The sequence below is a fragment of the Ictalurus punctatus genome, chromosome 12 (assembly GCF_001660625.3).
Source record: "Ictalurus punctatus breed USDA103 chromosome 12, Coco_2.0, whole genome shotgun sequence".
Lineage (NCBI taxonomy): Eukaryota > Metazoa > Chordata > Actinopteri > Siluriformes > Ictaluridae > Ictalurus > Ictalurus punctatus.
Genome location: NC_030427.2, coordinates 3651540 through 3657892, shown reverse-complemented (window position 1 = coordinate 3657892; position 6353 = coordinate 3651540).

Here is a 6353-nt window from a genome sequence, read left to right as displayed (position 1 = left end):
TATAAAAAGATAACAGGTAATTTTGACTGAAATCATTTTAATTTTAACAGTAAATTGACACTATTGTGTTGAGTGTGCCATAGCAGCAACACTGTAAATATATTTCATTTAATAGAAAGCACATCTTCTCCACAGCTCTCGTGGTACAATGAGTTGCACTGACAGCAGCACACCCTAAATGTTCCCGCTGCATTGAATGCTGAAGGACTGTCGTGGTCTCTCCTTTCTCCCCAGCAGTAACCTCTACACAGGGTTTACCCATCTCCCCAACCACACGGGTAGAGTAAAACTGGTCTTGTAGGCCAAATACATCACAATTCCACAGATGTGATGGAACATCTCTGATTGCAAGTTCCTCCAGCAGGACTTCATACCATTGAAACCACTTTCCTAACACACTACATTGCTGTATGGTTCAAGCTGCTTGGTTTGTTTCCTGCTCTCCAGGTCCTCCCTCAGTAGAGTAGAGGTTGATGGTAAACTAACTGGTTTCTCTTCCATTATTATTTGTGGTTCCTTAGTTAAATCTGTGACCATAGGCACTTCTACTGTTTGTTCTGCATGTTGTTTTAAGTTCCTTTCTCCCCTTTTTCCTTTAGTGCCAGCCTGTGTTGGGGTTAATGAAAATCTGGCTTTCCCCTCTCTACCGAACCCCCTATTTTCCCTTACGGTCCCCGCATAGGAACCCATAACAGGTTACGTACTCGGTTTAAGAGGTGGAAACGATTCAGGGTCATTGAAGGACTAAGCCAATGGGGCGAGTGACTTTTTTGGCATTTCTGTTAACATTGATTTCAGGGTCTGTGCTGAACTCGCTGTGAATTTCTTTCTATACCTTGTTTTGCTCCAGGTTACTGCTCTGTTGAAAGCCTGGATGTCCAGTTCTCTTACTTCAGACAAAATGGTTGCTATTACTTCATCGTAGTGTTCTTTTAAGATCTCTATATTATTGTCCATCCACTGTGCTGTGTTTTGATTGACCTTTTCCAGTGTTGACTGGTTTGGAGATGGTTTAATGAAAGATTTTGTGACCTGTCTGAACACACTTGGTGGATAAGGATTAGCCGGTGTTGTGGCCGCCAGAATTTCTGAATGATGTAGAGCCTGTAACAATTTGAAATATTTTGTCAATGTTAAATCTACAGCAGTTTTTTGATTTGAGACACCTTGAATTTGGTTTTCACTTACATTTGCAGGTTCCCTTATTGGTCCAGAGTCAGCGAAGACTTCAAATCTATTGTGCATAATGCATAATGTAGTATAGTGTGTTGTGGATAAAAATGACATGAAATAAACATGAGGGAGACTTAGTATGTGTAATATGTAATTGCAAAATCATCGCGAGTGGTATTGGCAGGCAAACAGAATGGATAGGGAACATCTCCAACTTGAAATCTAAAAAAGGTCCATCGAGGAAAGGAATTCCGTATTATAAGCTGATGTTTTCCGACTTCACTAACAAATTTAAAGATCTAAACATCGATTGGGTGGAAGACGCGAGCAAAGAAATATATCTTTTAATTGTTGTTCGAGTTTATAGTAACCCTGTGGCTTTCAGAAATTTGGAGGAAGATCAAAACAAAGAATGTCTCCAAAACTTACAGAATAAAATCCTATCTGAACACCTGAGAGATACAACTTGGTTAGTCGCTGTAAGAAGGCTCCCAGTAAGAGCGGTTGTAAAATGGAGCTGTTTCGTAAAAACCAGTAAATGCCCGATGCCTAACTGTAATGAAGAGGAAACACTCGAACATTTCCTGTTAGTGTTATCGCTCTAAAGAAACATGGGCTAAATTAAAAACCATTGGTCTTAATATAGAAATAAATATGAACTCAATTTTCTATGGTATTTTTAAAGAAAATTGTAGCAAGACTCAGCATGACTTCTTTTGGTTCATAATATGTTTGACTAAATTTAAACTCTGGAAAACAAGAGCCAGAATGACTATAAATCAAACGTTTATATCCAGTGATGTTGTATTCAAAGACATTCAAAAAGAACTAAGAAGACTAAAAAGCAGCACATCTTGGTTTAAAGACTCTTCAGTGTGGGACAATATTTGCGTGTAATTGTACCTTGACTATGTAAGTATTTTTTTTTCTTTCTTTCTGAATATGACTTTGTCATATAGGGTGGTAAGGGACTTGGCAAAGTAGGCGCTAAGCGTCACCGCAAGGTGCTTCGCGATAACATCCAGGGGATCACCAAGCCGGCTATTCGCCGTCTGGCTCGGCGTGGTGGTGTAAAGCGTATTTCTGGTCTGATCTATGAAGAGACTCGCGGTGAAAGTGTTCCTGGAGAACGTGATCCGCGACGCCATCACCTACACCGAGCATGCCAAGAGAAAGACCGTGACCGCCATGGATGTGGTGTGCGCCCTGAAACGCCAGGGGCATGGGAGCCAATGCAGTGTGGATAATATCGGTGTGATATGGTCGTATCTTCTAGTTCTAGTTAGGACTCTAGCAGCTGCATTCTGGACTAATTGGAGCTTATTTATATTCCTACTGGAACATCCAGACAGTATGGCATTACAGTAATCTAATCTAGAGGTGACGAATGCATGAACTAGTATTTCCGCATCATGTAGTGACAATATGTTTCTTATTTTAGAAATATTTCTGAGATGAAAGAACCTCGCACCCTCGCTCCTTCTTCAGGAATGACAGCGCGAAGTTCCTCTTTATTCAGAGAGAATAGCTGAGCTCCTGTTCACACACAAAGACACTGTGTAGTCCTACACACACACACACACACACACACACACACAGAGATATTAATAAATTAATAGATAATATTTTATAAAAATTTGACAAGAGGCAGTGATTCACACAGGCCACTATAGGGAGCCGGAGCACAGACTGCCCTTTTACTAGACCATTAAAAATAAAGAGAATTAGAGTCACACCAGTAACTAAGTTCCAACAAGAGTAACACACACTTTCTGTCAAACTGTCAATCAAAGTAGTGTGTGCTGATTTATAGCCCTTTGTGCTTCTCAGGCCGACATTTCTGTAAGTGGCCTAATTTATGACCGGGGGGGGGGGGGGGGGGGGGGGGGGCGGGGGGTGTAACCCTATCGATTGTATCAGTTATCATTAATCTAGCTCCTGTGTGTCTGGGCAGTGGTGGAGAGGGGTGTGTGTGGGAGTGGCCCCCCAACAAAGGTGTTCATGTTAATGAGTCTGTTTTTTTTTTTTTTCTTTGGGGGGGGGGTGGTGGCGTTATTTTGTTTGTGTAAACACACTGTTAGAAAAAGCATGGTGTTTGAATGTGTACATATAGGAGTAGAATATTTGTTTGTGAAATAAATGAAAACAAATGTTGATTGTTTTTAGGGAGGCCGGTTTACCTTTGAATAAAAAGTGTAGGAGGTAAAGCGCCTTTTTTTATAAAAGAATCTGTTTAAAAGAATCGTGTGTATTACATACATTCTAAACACAAACCTTTAGGAGGTAAAAATGGTTAAAAGAGCTGTTTAAAAAGAATCGTGTGTATTACATGACTTCTAAACAAAGATCCTTACGAGGTAAAAATGTTAAAGTGCTGGCTAAAAGAATCTCCGTAATGTTTAAACTAGAAGACAAAAAACCCCATCACCTCTCTCTCTCTCTCTCTCTCTCTCTCTCTAAACCCCGCCCATACATACATGTTTCAGACACCCCTCTCTCTCTCTCTCTCTCTCTCTCTAAACCCCGCCCATACATACATGTTTCAGACACCCCTCTCTCTCTCTCTCTCTCTCTCTCTAAACCCCGCCCATACATACATGTTTCAGACACCTCTCTCTCTCTCTCTCTCTAAACCCCGCCCATACATACATGTTTCAGACACCTCTCTCTCTCTCTCTCTCTCTCTCTCTCTAAACCCCGCCCATACATACATGTTTCAGACACACCTCTCTCTCTCTCTCTCTCTCTCTCTAAACCTCGCCCATACATACATGTTTCAGACACACCTCTCTCTCTCTCTCTCTCTCTCTCTAAACCTCGCCCATACATACATGTTTCAGACACACCTCTCTCTCTCTCTCTCTCTCTCTCTAAACCTCGCCCATACATACATGTTTCAGACACACCTCTCTCTCTCTCTCTCTCTCTCTCTCTCTCTAAACCCCGCCCATACACACATGTTTCAGACACACCTCTCTCTCTCTCTCTCTCTCTCTCTAAACCCCGCCCATACACGTGTTTCACTGGTAGACAGCGCTTTCTGTCAAACTGTCAATCGAAGTAGTGTGCTAATTTATGATCTTTGTGTTTTCCTGAGCAAGAGTTTTGTGTGGAGACACTTATTTTATGACCGGGGGTCGTGGTGTAATCCTATCAGTATGTTTATGATAATGAGTTGGGGTCTGGGGGTGTTAATGGCTTTACGATACCCCCAGCAATAGGTGGACTCTATGTTTAAAAGTGGAGTGAGTTACACAGAAGTCTCTAAGATCTCGGCTGTGTACCAGTGTTTGCGCTGTGTGATTTAAACGAACCTGCGGCTTCTCATTTTAGCACCGCTAAAGTTTTATTTTTATTTTGAGGAATACTTCAAAGAGGAGGTGGCTGTCTATCGTAACAGTAAGTGTTTTATTAGTGGTGCTTGAAAAGCACTACTATTGTTCTCTTGCATACCTATTATTATTATTATTATTATTATTATTATTATTATTATTATTATCATCATTATTATTCCACTTTTTTTTCGGCGCGTAACTAGTCCCGCACCGTTTGTCGGAGATCGACAGGTGAGGTGTTGAATCGATCGGCTTATTGAGGAGATGTGTGCTGTGACTTTTATAAGCGATCGGAATGCCGGAATTCCCGCTACGGAAGCTCAAATTCGGAAAATTTCCAATAGACTTGCATTGAGTTTTGAAAGTATTGGCCCTCTAAGGAGAAAGCTCTAAAAGTTTTGCCTCCGTACACGTTCGGCTCTAAAATGTATTGGCACACGATCTGTTCGGCTCTCAAAAGTATTGGCACCCTATCCGACCGGTGCTCAAAAGTATTGGGACCCCACACGGCCAGCTCTCAAAAGTACTGGCGCCCTTGACAGTCAGCTCTAAAAAGTATTGGCGCACTACGCAGCCGGCTCTAACAATGCTGGCGCCCTATCTGTCCAGCTCTCGAAAATATTGGCACCCTATTTGTCCAGCTTTAAAAGTATTAGCACCCTAAATGCTAAAGCATGCTAGCATGACGGTAAAACATGCAAGCATGATGGTAAAACGTGCAAGCATGATGGTAAAACGTGCAAGCATGATGCTAAAACATGTTAGCATGATGCTACAACAAGCTAGCGTGATGGTAAAACATGCAAAAACATGCTAGCAGGATGCTAAAACATGTTAAAACGTGCTAGCATCATGCTAAAACATGTTAGCATCATGCTAACATGTGCTAGCATCATGCTAACATGTGCTAAAACATGCTAGCATCATGCTAAAACCCTGTAGCCACCTATCCATACGGCTCTCGAAAGTATTGGCGCCCTATCCAAATTTTGCCAGTGCAAGTACCACTCACATTTTCTTCAGGAAATGTACCGGTCTAGTTATTATAATAATTATTCTTCTTCTTCCACTTTTTTTTGGCGCGTAACTTCTCTCGTGTTTGTCGGAGATCGAAGGGTGAGGTGTCAAATTGATCGGCTTATTGAGCAGAGGTGTGCTATGACTTTTATAAGTGATCGGAATGCCGGAATTCCTGGTACGGAAGCTCAAAATCAGAAAATTCCCCATAGATTGCATTGAGTTTTGAAAGTATTGGCCCTCTAAGGAGAAAGCTCTAAAAAAAAATTGCCTCTGTACACATTTGGCGCTAAAATGTATTGGCGCACGATCTGTTCAGCTCTCAGAAGTATTGGCACCCTATCTGGCTGCCTCTCAAAAGTATTGGCACCCCGCATGGTCTACTCTCAAAAGTACTGGCACCCTTGATGGTCAGCTCTAAAAGGTATTGGCGCACTACACGGCCAGCTCCAACAGTGCTTGCGCCCTATCTATCCGGCTCTCAAAAGTATTGGCGCCCCATTCCTGTTTTGCCATGGCAAGCACCATCCACATTTTCTTCAGGAGATGTACCGGTCTAGTTATTATTATAGTTAATGGTGCTTGAAAAGCACTACTATTGTTCTTCGGCCTACTTAGTATTATTATTATTATTATTATTATTATTATTATTATTATTATTATTATTAATGGTGCTTGAAAAGCACTACTATTGATATTTGGCAAACGTATTATAATTCTTCTTCTTCTTCTTCTTCTTCTTCTTCTTCTTCTTCCACTTTTTTTCGGTGCGTAACTAGTCCCTCACCGTTTGTCGGAGATCGACGGGTGAGGTGTCGAATCGATCGG